Below are 15,058 nucleotides of genomic sequence, written 5' to 3'. Positions count from 1 at the left end.
AGAAGACCGTAAAGAAAGGACTTACAGCTACCGGTTCGTAGGTAGAGGCCAACAAACAGTCTGCTGAGAGACAGAGTGAGAAAAAGGATTTACAACTACCGGGTAGTGGGTAGAAGACCGTGAAGAAAGGACTTACAGCTACCGGTTCGTAGGTAGAGGCCAACAAACAGTCTGCTGAGAGACAGAGTGAGAAAAAGGATTTACAACTACCGGGTAGTGGGTAGAAGACCGTGAAGAAAGGACTTACGGCTACCGGTTCGTAGGTAGAGGCCAACAAACAGTCTGCTGAGAGACAGAGTGAGAAAAAAAAGGATTTACAACTACCGGGTAGTAGGTAGAAGACCGAAAAATCCGCCAATAATCAGAATGAACCACAAAGGTTACCTCTGCTAGGGGATGAAAGTGGGATTTTACAACTACCAGCTAGCGGGTAGAAAACCACAAAGATAGGACTTACAACTACCGGGTTGTAGGTAGAGGCCAACAAATTCCACTGAGGATAAGATGAATGAGTGCCGGTTAGTGAGCGACTATTCATTTATGCCCCAGGGAAGCACGGGAGACAGCCAACAGGAAGCCAATTTAGGATCGATCCAAAAAGGCAGACTGAAACAAGACTCATCCTAATGAGGAAAGAACTCAATAGGGACAACCCATCCCGTGTAGGGAGGGAACGAAAGCAACCGTCATCCACGAGGATGTATCTCAGTGGGGAAATGGCAGGAAAGGATAGACACTTTCTGCTTAAGGGGTTGACTCTACATGGAGAGATCAGACACACCCAACTCTGCTAGGAGGATCTACTGGAGAGATCTGTATTAACAAATAGCAGGAGACAACCATCAACAGATACACGGCAACAGCTGCATCATGAGTATCCAAATGCTATGATTATGCATGTATGCATTCTACCTAAAATGTATGATGAATGCTGACAAACAGACATGCTCAAACCACAGGTCCGGGAATCAATCATCCGGAGAGAAAACCAAAGTCACCAGAGAGCCAAGAAAATCCACTGGAGACTGGGACAATAGGGAACAATCATCATCCTGCAGGGGAGGAAGAGCCACAAGAGGCTTCCGGAGGGATCGTCGGTCACAACCGAAGAGTAGCGTTTAATACACAGGCGGACGTGCCAGAACAACTCGTGCTGAAAATCAGATATACCAGGAAGCAACTCGATCTCTGATGAGGATAGATAGGCATAGAGAAAGCTCATCATGCCAACAACTCCGCTCGGGGATCTACCTGAGGACATGATGGAGTGCTGGGTGTTAATCCACGAAATACCGAATCTTTGCAGAAAAGCACCCACGCCGGGGGGAAAGGAAGATTGCTCTGCTGGAGAGGCGAAAGTTGAAGTCTTCAGTAAACACTCTGCTAGGGGAACTGCTCCACAAAAGTATTTCAAAAGCAACCTTGCTGGGAATGCCCCACGGTAGGGCTCAAACAAACCTCTACTGGAGATGCCCCACGATAGGGCTAAGAGGGACTTGGAGGAAGAATGTTGTACTGCCGAGAACATGAAGATAAACAACTTCAACCAACACTGCACTGAGCAACCTTGCTGAGGAGAAACCAAAAGAGGTTTGACAGAAAAAAGATACAGTTACGCTCGAGATACGAACAAATATCTTACCTGTTGGTAATCATACCACCCTCGGGAGAGCACTGCGGATCTCCTAAGTATCCTTCCATCATTGTGAACGTTCACTTTGCTTAAGAACAATTTTTTTGAAAATTTTTGTTTATTTTGAAAACAATGATACCTTATCAATTAAAAACATGCAAAACATTCGTTGAGTTGAAACAAATAAGAGTGCAAACAATTGGATAAAAGCTCAAATTGATGTAATGGAATGGTAGTCTGCAAAGGGCGAGACTCCATAGATCTGTACAAGTTTGAAATCGGTGATATATATTGGAGAGGGCTACATTGAACATAATGACCTTTCCTCTACCGTTCCGAATTTTCGATGTATTCGGAGCTTCAGTCGACGACGAATCGAGAATCCCTGACGGATGACAGATATAGAGCACAATCTTGTCAAGATGCAGTTACTTGCCAAATCCCTAATTTTTGCCTAGATTGCCCCAGTGTGAGGTGCTCAATCTAGCGGGATGCGAATTCTCTTTTTTTCAATGTCTCTAACTTTTGCCTGGATCGCCCTTTCGGGTTTTCAATCCACCGAGACGCTCCTTTTTGCCTAAGTCGCCCTTTGGGGTGTTCGACTTAGCGAGCTATTCTGTTTTTTTTTTGTTTAGGCGAAGTATTTCTTGACTGCATCGGGATTCACAGGACGAGTGAACTTCTTCATCCATTGTAGTAAGTGTCAGAACACTGCCTGAAAAGGCTCTCTTGACAACATATGGACCTTCATAGCTTGGAGTCCACTTGCCCCTGGAATCGGGCACGAAAGACAAGACTTTCTTGAGCACACGGTTCTTTTCTCAGAACTCGAGACTTGACCTTCTTGTCGAATGCTTTTTCACTCTCTGCTGATATGACTGACCATGACACATGGCAGTTGATCTCTTCTTTTCGATCGAATTCAGCATCAGTCAACTTGGGACTTTGAGGGTGCTATTTTCCTTTTGTTTTCTTTTGATTTTGCTTTTGATTTCTTTTGATTTGGGCTTCTTTTGATTTTGCACCCTCCTCTTTCTTTTTTTTTCTTCTTTTTTTTTTTTTGATAAATGCCCCAGTTGGCTGTTCTGCTGATTCTCGAGATGCAGCTGAGTGATCTTCTTTTCTTGCTCAAGAAGTTGGGAAATCTCGTCAGGAATCCCTTCAATCATCATCTTCTTCCGCTTCGAATACAGGGAATTCAAAATTGGGAGATGACGTCCGATCATTATGTTTAATGGGTTTGAGAAACAACCTGCATAAAGATTTTGATATGAAAAGCTCTTTGAAAATCAAACAAGACAATCGTTATGCAGATGAAAAGATTTGCTTTTATTCTTGTTTTTAAAGGTTTTTTGTGATCACCAATTTCATGTAAATAGCGAAAAGAGAAAACAAATGGAAAAACAAATGTTTAACATGAATTTATTTGAATGAAAATATCATTGCACAAAATGTTGCCAACAATGCCATCACGTCTCCTTTTGGCATGGGAGAAGGGTTTTTAAACAAAGTGATTATTACAAAGACTTATGAACAACTGTAGGAATGCCCACAGTGACCCAATTGTGATAGATCCCACCGGGGATGACAATCGTCAGTATCTCTTGCATCAGCAACTTCTATTTTCTGAACAACCCTTCTGAAGAAAAAGTCGGCGCCAGCCCAGGACTTGTTATCTTCAAGCTTGATTAACACGGGGACCTAAATCCTCCAAGATCAGAATACCTGACCTCACAAGGTCTTGAACCTTCATCTTCAGTTGGAAACAACTATCCACATCATGACCAGGAGCACCCGAATGATACACACAATGCTGTTCAGGCCTATACCACCATCGAGGGTTGACGGGTATTGGCGGCGGGTCTCTGGGAGTAATCAAGTTCCGCTCTAACAGAGAGGGATACAGTTCGGCGTAGGACATGGGGATTGGATAAAAAATGATCTTCTTCCTCTCATTACTTGTACCAGCTTGATTATCAATGGGAGGCTGGTAAGCCTGCTGCTGAGGATGACGTTGTGGAGTCTGATACTGCTGAGTTGGTCTTCTCGGCTGTTGTTGAGTTTGAGTTACTGGAATAGTCACAGCAGCAACTTGCCGATACTGTCCTCTATTCATACTTCTCCGACGGTGCACAACATTTGTTTCACCCTCTCCCCTTTTGGGTGCCCCAGAGGATGGCTTCTTAGCACTCGAACAACCTGAAGAGCCAGGGTCTTGTATCCTTCCTGCTTTGATAAGACTCTCAGTTCTTTCTCCACAGACAACAACATCAGAAAAGCTGCTGAACGGGCAACTTCCCAAACGATCCATGAACACACCTTGCAAGGTTCCAATGAACATGTCAGTCAGCTCTCTCTCCAACATCGGAGGTTGCACTCTTGCGGCTAGCTCACGCCACCTCTGGGCATACTCTTTGAAACTCTCCTTAGATTTTTGACACAAACTCTACAATTGGGTTCGGCTCGGCGCCATGTCCATGTTGTGCTGGTATTGCCTCAGAAAGGCTTCTCCCAAGTCTCTCCAGCTTCTGACTGATTCTCTCTTCAACTCCATGTACCAGTCCAAAGATGCCCCAGATAGACTATCTTGGAAAAAGTACATCCACATCTTCTCATTGTCAGTGTAAGCAGATATCTTCCTGAAGTAAGCCTGCACGTGGGTGCGAGGACAGGAGGTACCGTTGTAATTTTCGAATGAGGGTGCCTTGAACTTGTACGGGATTCTCAAACCCTCTACCAGCCCCATATTTGTAACATTAAATCCGAGGGAGTTCTGGCATTCCATCACACGGATCTTCTCAGCCAGGGCATCAACCTTACGATCCCTATCCTCCATTCTGACCACTTCATCTTCCTCACTCAGCAACGTGAACATGTCCTCTTGTTGGTCGACAAACGGAGCTGGATGACGAATCGGAGCCCGGGTAGCTCTGACATTGACCTCTGCAGCGAGAGGTTGTCCATTGATTCTGATGCCCCCCAACTCATCAACCCCATCAAAGTTACTGGCGGGAGCGGCAGCAGCAGCATTATCATCCACAGGAACACATACTGGTGAAGCACGGTTGGCAATTGGAATCATAACTTCTTGTCTCTAGGCTAAGGCACGCAGCTCCTCTTGCCCCTGAACGACCCCTTGCATCATGTTCATGAACTGGGCCATGTTCGCCCTCATCTCAGCCAACTCAGTCTGAACCTGATCCATACTTCTTTGATGATTGAGTCTGGTCGCGGTGCGGACGGTGATCAACAATCCTGTCTCAGTCAGGAACCAAGGTGAGAAGTCTCTCCCAAACATGTTTGTAATGCAAGGATGATATGTGTATGATATGCATATGATGCGAATGCTATTTTATCATGAATGATCCTGAAAAGGATATGCGTATGCGAGTTAACTTTTTTTCATTTTCATGCATTACTATTTTTTGAAAATAAATATGCTATGATGCAAATGATGGAGCCAAGACTGGCAGGAACTGGCATCTGAGGAACCATATGAAACCCCAAAGTCATCTGAGGAGCTGGCATTTGAACCCAAGTCTGGAGAACTGAGTCACCATCTGAGCGAGTACCCTCAAATTCAGCCCAGGGATCCGAAATAAACGGAACCCTCTGATCAATACCAGGGTCAAACCTCCGGCGTCCAGAAATATAACTCGTAGTCACTATCAGTATCAGGAGTCACCAACTGTACCTGTTAAAAAGATCAACCCTTCCCCACTCACGGGTGTCGTCTAGGCCAGGGTAAGGTCGAGAGAAACACAGCATAAATAACCTTTCGCAGAATACCATCATATACACACCTGAAGTATGCAACGACAATATCCCACCAGGGTCTGAACTGTTCGTGATATCAATGTTCCGCTGAGTGGCGCAATACCACCCGCTTCCCATGAATCACTCTATTCCTAGGTATCCTAGATTTCACTCATAGCCTGGGTACTGGGCCTTTTACCTCAAGTAACTCCCACCCCAAACAGAGAAACACAGCCAGATGAACAGATGAATATGAATGAATGCAAACATTAATACAAACAATAAATGCAAACAGTAAATGCAAATATATACAAATGAATGCAATAAATAAAGCACAAAGCAACCAAAACCCTAACCTAGAGAGCGCTAGGAGAGACTCGCTTAGGGAAGATGGACCAGCAAGAGGTCAACTTCTCTATATTCCCCAGCAGAGTCGCCAGCTGTCGCATTACGCGAAAAACCGGCGGGAAACGAAGAACAACAGAGCCGCCACCGTGCGTTATTTATCCCAAAAGAGGGAAAGGAAACGCTCAGAGTAAACCTGGAAAAGACGTGGTCTCGCGACCAAAGAGAATGGGTTCGGGAGTCGGTTATGCGAAGGGAAGGTATTAGCACCCCTACGCATCCGTCGTACTCGACGGGATCCACGCACAATAGAAAGGAAAATGGTTGCTAAAACGCTGCTCAAAACACACACACACTGGCTGAAAGAGACGCAAGAAAACAGACAAGACGGACTCGGCAGGATATCGCATCCTGGGCCTACTTAGTCTATCAGGCATAGACATCAGAGTCGAAGTAGTTCGGACTGGGGAAACGACACATGCTCGCTAGGATATCGCATCCTATGCATACGTATCTCCTTGGACGAAGGAGAATCAGAGCATTCGTAGCTCGGCTGACACGCACACAAACAAACACAGGCGAAGGCAAACGTGGAGCCTGAATGCCAACCACTGGACTTACATCAGCATCCGAACCAAACAAAACCACACTGGAACCCGAATGCCACTCGATGGACTTACATCAGCTTCCAAGCACACAACAACACACACAGAGGGGTTGAAGACAAAAGGGGTGAAAAAGAAAAAGGGCGCCCGGAGAGATCAGCTCATCTCCTGCCTACGTACCTCATCTGGTATGAGGATCAGGGCGACGTAGTTCCCCTACGCAGGGAAAAAGGACTAGCCTAACCAGATAACAGAGGAAGACACAACACTAGGGAGACTACGACTCGAGCCTAGATGTTGTCATGCAAAGTCGTCCCTAAGTTAAGGTTTCTAGCTAACTTGCACAGGAAGCAAGCCTATCCTAAACATGACTTGCACAGGAAGCAAGCCACAACTAACCTAACTTGCACAGGAAGCAAGGGGGGTCTCGATTGCAACTAGGGCAAGAGAAAGGGGAGGTCTCAATCGCAACAAGGGCGAGAGAAGAGAATTAGTGTTAGTTGTTAGTCAAACTCGACAAGACATCGCATCTCGTGCCTACGTATCTCATCTGGACATGAGAATCAGAGTTGCCGTAGTTCGGCTAAACTATTCCCGTTGGTTTGTGTTTTTTAAGTGGACAACGTCACTGCGCAATCTACCTGATGCTCGACCTTTGGAGACTTACTCACCTGTAGTAAAAGGAGTGGACGTATCCTTTAGAGGGGATAATGTTTGTCTGTGTTTTAGGAAAGCTCAAGCAAGAAAGGAAGTCCTATACGAAGGAACCGTGCTACCTTAATTGACATGCAAACGAGACTACACGGAGTCTAACAAACCTAGGGGATACAATCACACCACACAAGCACATACAGCATAAAATAAACACACCAACAAGGGGGCTCAAACATCAAGGCTAGGTTTTAGTCGAGGGGTCATATCAACCTCAACAAACAAACCTCTGGAACTGGGTAGATGTGCTCTTAACCTTGCCATTGAGGGGCTAAGGTGAAGCAGATGAAAGGTGAGTGAAGATGAGACTTCACAGCTCTTATCCCTGGCCTGGGAGAGCTTAAGACAAAAATGTGTGGGTTCAGAAAGTGGGAACCCTTCTACACATGTGAAACTGACTCAACTGTACAATTGTACAAGATCTTGGTTTGTATCTGCAATGCATCAACACAGTGGTGTGAGCAGAGCAGATGACACACAGAATAGCAGGGGATAGATTGCATATCCCTTGGGTTCTGCCAATTGCCTCTTCACTTAGGAGGTCTTTGACTCTATACAAGGACAAATTGTAAACATACACAAGCATTGCCTCTTAAGGAGGACTTCAGACAGTTGCCTGGCCAAGTAACAGGCCAGGTCTTCCAGACTACATGAAGATAGAAAGGTATACCTCAATGAAAATTGCTTATCAAGCAAAGCAAAGCAAAAAGTTCACAAGGAACTGAGCAACTAATGGTACCTGAAATAGTCAAACAGATCAGTACACAATTCAAAAGCAAAACAAAGGGAAACAGACATCAATAGTTAATCAGAAGCAAATGGATGTGCAAGGCACAAGGCTTAAGGCTTGAGAGCCAAGCCACCTACAAAACAAACAAGTTAAACAAAGATATTCAAGCAAACTCAATCAAAAGAATTGGCCTCATTGGTCATTTGTTGGTCAACCAGAAAACACAAGCTCAAAAGTGAGTAACAGGACCACTAGGGCAAGCCTAGGGTCAAAAGAGAATGAAAAAGTCAAAACAGCAAAGGGAAAGCATTCAAAATCATTTTTAATCAATCAAGAAACAAATCCAATTGGGTTCATGTTCATATCATGCATCATCAACATTTCATAAGCAAAAGAAATCAAAGCATGGCAAATGATAGCTCATAGAAGTCAACAGCAAGACTTGCATCAAAAGTCAACTCAAACATTTCCAAAAATTACCAAATAAATCATGACCAATCATAACACATAGCATGGTAAGCATGTCAAATTTCATCACATTTGGACAAGTGGAAGGCAGTCAATGAAAATCAGAAAGGCAAGGCAAATTTGAACATGCTCAAAGAAGTCAACCAAACATGCATCAACTTGAAAAATTCATAAATCAGAGAGGGCATATGATAAATGAATGGGACTAAAACCATGGCAAAGTTTAGGATGTCTAGTTATCTCATGTAAAATTTCATGTCCATTTAATAAAGTATGAGGATTTCACAAATGAAATGGCAACATGCATCACATAAGGTCAACACTTTGGTCAAACAGGGGAGAAAATCTCAAACAATTAGGAAATGCCACAATTAATTCCAAGAAAAATCATGTGCAAGCTATACATACAAGAGTAGGTTCATGCAAAAATTCACATAAATTGGAGGTCAAGAAGCATGGTATCAAAAATCAACAAGTTACACATCAATGGTGTGACACAAATTGTCACACCCTACTTCAAAAATTCACAACTTACAATCCAGAAATGAGAAATTCACAAACTCTACATCAAAATAAACATGAATGAGTCTAGTTTGAGCACAAAAAATTTCAGGGCCATTGGATATATCATCATCATTTCACAATTGAATTGGCAAAAGGTACAAAAATTGGTCACATGCTACAAACCCTAATGCCATTAAAAATCCAACCATCCAAAAAATCAGCAAAAATCATGATAAAAAAGTAGAGATCCAACAGAACATGATGCAAAACTTTTCATGAATTTTGGAATTGAAATGAAGATGTTATGATTTTTACAAAATGATGCATCAATTTGGAATAAATATCACAAACAAACATGGTTTAATGAGTCAAAGTGGTTGACCGGTGGCATAATGGTAAATCTGTGAATCATTTATCAAAACGCAGCGTACAGCATAGGGTCACGAAATGTTTTGATTGGTTGTCATCAATGGAACAGTAACAGCAAACATGCAAACACGTGAAAATCAAATTTCTGGAAATAAATTAGGGTTTTAACAGCAACAGTGAAGCTTCATCACTTTCATTCAATCGAAAAAATCAAAATGCCCAGAAATAGCAATTAAGCATGGCAATCGAAACAACAAACCAAGCACATTCATAATATAGCATCTACATTCATCAAATCGAGCTAACAAAAGAGAAAGAAGCAAGAACAAGTTTGGTCATGAAGTTTAAAATCCAGATTTCTCTTAACACAAGCAACCACAATGCACGATTCTAAGCTTAATGCAACCAGCAAACAAAGATCTACAAGAGGCATGGCATAATTTAATGAAATATGAGATTCGAAAATTTACTTGGTTATGAAGAAACTTGAGAAACAGTTGTTATTTTGGAGATGTAGGCTCAAACAGATGAAGCTTGTGGTTGGTATTGATGGATACTTGAAGAAGTTTAGCTCAACAAATCCAAATCCAACTTAAATCAAAACTTGCCATGGCTGTGTGCTTGGTGAAAACAGACTCGAGATGAACTTCCAGTTGGTGATTGATGCTTGGAAATGGCTCACAATGATGGTCAGGTGATGAAACCACAAAGGGTTGTTAGAGTCTTTTGGAGTTTTTGGTCAGAAAATGCAAAGTGAGAAAAATGGTGATTTTGAGAGAATGAGTTTTCTGTGCGATTGATGGCTGCTGCTAGGGTTTTTGGACAAAAAATATGCTTTATATCTTCTGTTTAGTATTGCATAAGTGAGTGTTAACCATGATTTGCTCAAAATGAACCAATTTGCTAATTGTCCAATTTTGGTTTGAGTGGTGGGGTGTATGGTACTATGCACGAATTGGGCCTTCCAACAAGTCAAAAATATCATTTCTGAACTATTTTGAATGGTAAAAGTGTTTGGAAATGGTTAATTGGAAAGTTCAATTTTCACCTCACTTGAAATTTAAACATGATAGTTCAAAAAGGGTCATTTTGATCCATAGAGTTTTGGTACATGAAAGTTACATTTTTGGAAAGAGGAGGTTAAATATGACTTGTTGGAAAAAACCTCACCAAATTTGGCCAAATGGTTTGAGAGATATGGCCTTTTGAAGTTCAAGAAATTTTGAAAATGAATTGATCATATCTTGCCAACCATACATGGGAATTGAGAGTTCTTGGACTTTTTGGAAATGGGAGAACAAGATCTTCAACTTTCATGTTGGGAAAAAATTCATTTGGAGCTTGTATCATGATGTAAGTTTGGGATCAAGAAGTTTCCATTTTTGGCAGTTAAAATTACAGGTCCAGTTTCTATTTTTGGAAATTTCTGATTTCGCTTCAAATTCTTCAATGGTGATGTTTGCCATGATATATGAGGCCTATTGGGACATGAATAAGCTCTCTCAAACCAAATCCATCCATCAAAACCATAAAATCAACCACAGTTGACCAAGTTTGACTTTCTAGGGTTTCTGACTGATTGTGCATTGAATGATGACCTCTGAGCCTCCAATCTTTGACTTGATCACTTCAAATGGATCCCCAAGTCATGTGAACATGTTGGACCAACCCTAGGGCCTTGGCTCCTTGAGAAACACACTTGCTTGCTTGATTGACTGATCTCCTGATCAGTTTGACCTAATTTCTTGATTGGCTTGCACTTGAGGCAAAGGGACAATGCAATGCTATGTAGTGGACCATGTTTAATGTTATGACCTAATATGAGAATGCATGTACAATGATAGGTGCAAATTTGAGGTGCTACAAGCAGTATGCGAGAAACTATCATGAGCCAAATCCTTCCTTCAATACCTATCCAAGGTGGGAATCACATTCAAGTTATAACTAGGACAACAATCACATTCAAAGTTTCAACTAAGAAGCGCCTCAAGATCCATCACTAGGGATATCACCCACATTAGAAGAAGCCTTGGCAAGTTTTATGCAAGCCACTCAAGCAGGTTTTGATAGGGTAAATAAGAATCGTAAAGAGATTATAAAGAACCAGCTGATAGTAAACAAGAACACATAGGCCTCTCTTAAGAATTTAGAGTTGAACATCGTCCAGCTGTCGCGACAAATGGCAACTCAGCTAGTTCAAGTGGGGGATTTATAGGCAATACGATGGATAACCCAATGGATGAGAATCATAGCTCCATGGAGTTGATGAGTAGAGTGTTAAGTTCTACCCAAAATACTACTGGGCTTAAGAAAACAAGACACATGTGCACTACTGGATGAAACAACTGAATCATGATTAAGCAATTTTAGTTATATTACTTTTTGTTTTTATATGTGACCCACATGTACCAATATGATGAAGAGAGAGAACTACTAAAAATTGCTCTATCTAAAATTTTATACTTAGTCATCCTCTCTAATTAATGAATGTATTTGTGCATGACACATGGCAGTTACCTCTTCTCTTCAATCAAATTCAGCTGATCATACCTGGTCTGATACCATTCAGCCTCAGTCAACTTGGCTTCCATCAAGACACGTAATGATGGGATCTCCACCTCTATCAGGAGCACAACTTCCATGCCATAAACAAGTGAGAAAGGGGTTGCCCCTGTTGAAGTGCGGGTGGATATACGATACCCGTGCAAAGCAAATGGGAGCATCTCATGCCAATCCTTATATGTCACGACCATTTTCTGAATGATCTTCTCGATGTTCTTGTTTGCAGCTTCAACATCCCCATTCATCTTGGGTCTGTAGGGAGAAGAATTATGGTGTGCAATCTTGAAATCTTTGCAAAGAGCTTCCACCATATTGTTATTCAGGTTCGAATCATTATCAGTAATGATCTTACTTGGCACACCATAACGGAATATGATCTGATTTTTGATAAACCTTACAACAACTTACTTGGTTACACTTGCATACGATGTTGCTTCAACCCGCTTTGCGAAGTAGTCAATTGCCACCAAAATGAAACGATGTCCATTCGACGCTTTGGGCTCAATCATACCAATCATATCAATTCCCCACATGGAGAAGGGCCATGGGGAGGAAATGACGTTCAAAAGTGTTGGAGGAACATGAATCTTATCTGCATATACAGTCAGATTGGGAACCTCATTCCAATATTTCACTATAATCATTGAAGCCAACGTTGCAAGAGCATCTGCCATCCGGTTTTCATCTCGAGGGATATGATGAAACTCAACCTTTGTAAAGAAAGTTGAAATCCTCCTCGCATAGTCTCTATATGGTATCAAATCGGGTTGATTCGTCTCCCATTCACCTTTGATTTGATTCACAACCAAATCTGAATCTCCATAGACGTCCAAATATTTGATCCTGAGATCAATGGCCTCTTCAAGCCCCATAATGCAAGCTTCATACTCAACCATGTTATTTGTACATTTGAAAGTCAATCTAGCTGTAAACGGAAAATGAGTGCCTTGAGGAGTAATAATCACTACCCCAATGCCATTACCATACTGATTAACAACTCCATCAAATACCATGCCCCAACGGGAACCAAGTTTTGGCCCCTCTTTAAGAAATGGTTCATCACAATCTTTCATTTTTAGGTACAAGATCTCTTCATCGGGAAAATCATACTGCACTGACTAGTAATCTTCAATCGGTTGGTGAGCCAAGTGGTCAGCCAAGACACTACCTTTGATAGCTTCCTGAGATCGATATTCAATATCATACTCTGATAACAACATCTGCCAACGGGAAATCCTCCTAGTTGAAGCAGGGTTCTCAAAAATATACTTGATTGGATCCATTTTGGATATCAAGCAAGTAGTATGATTCAACATATATTGACGCAGGCGCTTAGCAGCCCAAGCCAATGCACAACAAGTCTTTTCTAGCATAGAATACCGAGTCTCACAATCGGTGAACTTCTTACTAAGGTAGTAGATTGCATATTCTTTCTTTCAAGTTTCATCTTGCTGACCAAGAACACAACCCATACTCTTTTCAAGCATAGTCAAATACATGATCAATGGTCTTCCTTCAACAGGCGGAGACAAAATCGGAGACTCAAGCAGATACTCTTTGATACTGTCAAAAGCTTTCTGGGAGTCTTCGGTCCAATCACAAGACTGATCTTTCCGAAGAAGCTTGAATATAGGTGCACATGTGGCAGTCATGTGTGAAATAAATCTAGAGATATAATTCAAGCGATCGAGAAAACCTATGACTTGCTTCTCAGTTTTGGGCGCAAGCATCTCTTGTATTGCTTTGACCTTGGCAGGATCAACTTCAATACCCTTCTCGCTGACAATAAAGCCCAACAACTTACCAGAACGAACACCAAATGTACACTTATTGGGATTCAAGAGGAGTTTGTACTTCCTCAAACGCTGGAATAACTTCAACAAATGCTCAACATGTTCCTCTTCATATATAGATTTAGCAATCATATCATCAACATAGACTTCGATCTCTTTATGCATTATATCGTGAAAAAGAGTAGTCATTGCTCTTTGGTAAGTTGCACCAGCATTCTTTAAACCGAAAGGCATCACTCTATAACAGAATGTTCCCCGGGGTGTAATGAATGTGGTCTTCTCCATATCTTCGGGTGCCATCTTGATATGATTATATCCAGAAAATCCATCCATAAACGAAAAGACTTTGAATTTAGCTGTATTGTCTACCAACATATCAATGTGTGGCAGAGGAAAATCATCTTTTGGTCTGGCTTTATTCAAATCTCTATAATCAACGCACATATGGACTTTTCCATCTTTCTTTGGAACAGGCACAATATTGGCCACCCACTGCGGATACTCAACAAAATAACAAGGAAACCAACATCAGTCTGCTTCTGCACTTCTTCTTTGATCTTCACTGCCATATCAGGATGAGTTCTCCTCACCTTCTGCTTGACTGGTGGACATTCTGGCTTCAACGGAAATCTATGCTTCATAATCTCAGAATCCAACCCAGGCATGTCTTGATAGGACCAAGCAAACACATCTGAATATTCTCGGAGAAGATCAATTAACCCCTTCTTAACGTCTGGACATAGTCGAGACCTAATCTTGACTTCCTTCACATCATCCTCGGAACCCAAGTTGACTAGATCAATCTGCTCTTCAAAAGGCTGAATGTCTTTTTCCTCGTGCTCAAGTAGAAGAGACAATTCATCAGATACTTCTTCATCGCTTTTCTCCTCAGCCTCAAACACATGGAATTCAAAATTTGGAGAAGGAGAAGGATCATTGTATTCAATGGGTTTAGAAACCAACTTGCATAATGATTTGATATTTTGATTTTAGAGAAATGAATTGTGACCAAATATTATGTAGATGGACAAATTATTATTTATTTATTTATGTTTTTTGTGATTACCATTTTCAGAATAAAACGAAAAGTAAAAAAATAAAACATCATAGATATGGATGATTAGAATTATATTTTATTGATGGTCAAATTTGAAAATGCCAAGCAATGTTCACTTCTCCCTTAGGCATAGGAGAAGGATTTTCAAAAACAAATGAAAGCAATTACTTAGATCGATGCACAATAATAGGAACATCAAAAGAAGTCCAATTGTTGCAAGCTTTTCCACGCGTCACAAAATTGGTGCAACCTTCGTCTTCATTACCCTCGATCGCAGCAACTAAGTGTTGTTCATTACCATGAATGAACCCTCCGCTACAGAAACTGGGTTGCACATCTTCAACTCTAGTCACAGACGACCCTTGTTGGAATCCCAAACTGGCCCTGTTTTTGTTGTCGGAGACCTCTACCATTTGTCCCCACTGGTCAGACTTACCATCTTCAACAATCCTTTGCGCATCTTTAAATGAGGACATCGGTGCCCCAACTCTCTTTTCCTCAGCAATAGACAAGGCTTGGAACGGA

The sequence above is a fragment of the Lathyrus oleraceus genome, chromosome 6 (assembly GCF_024323335.1).
Source record: "Lathyrus oleraceus cultivar Zhongwan6 chromosome 6, CAAS_Psat_ZW6_1.0, whole genome shotgun sequence".
Lineage (NCBI taxonomy): Eukaryota > Viridiplantae > Streptophyta > Magnoliopsida > Fabales > Fabaceae > Lathyrus > Lathyrus oleraceus.
The sequence above is the reverse complement of the archived record's forward strand: the minus strand, read 5'-3'. Positions refer to the sequence as shown.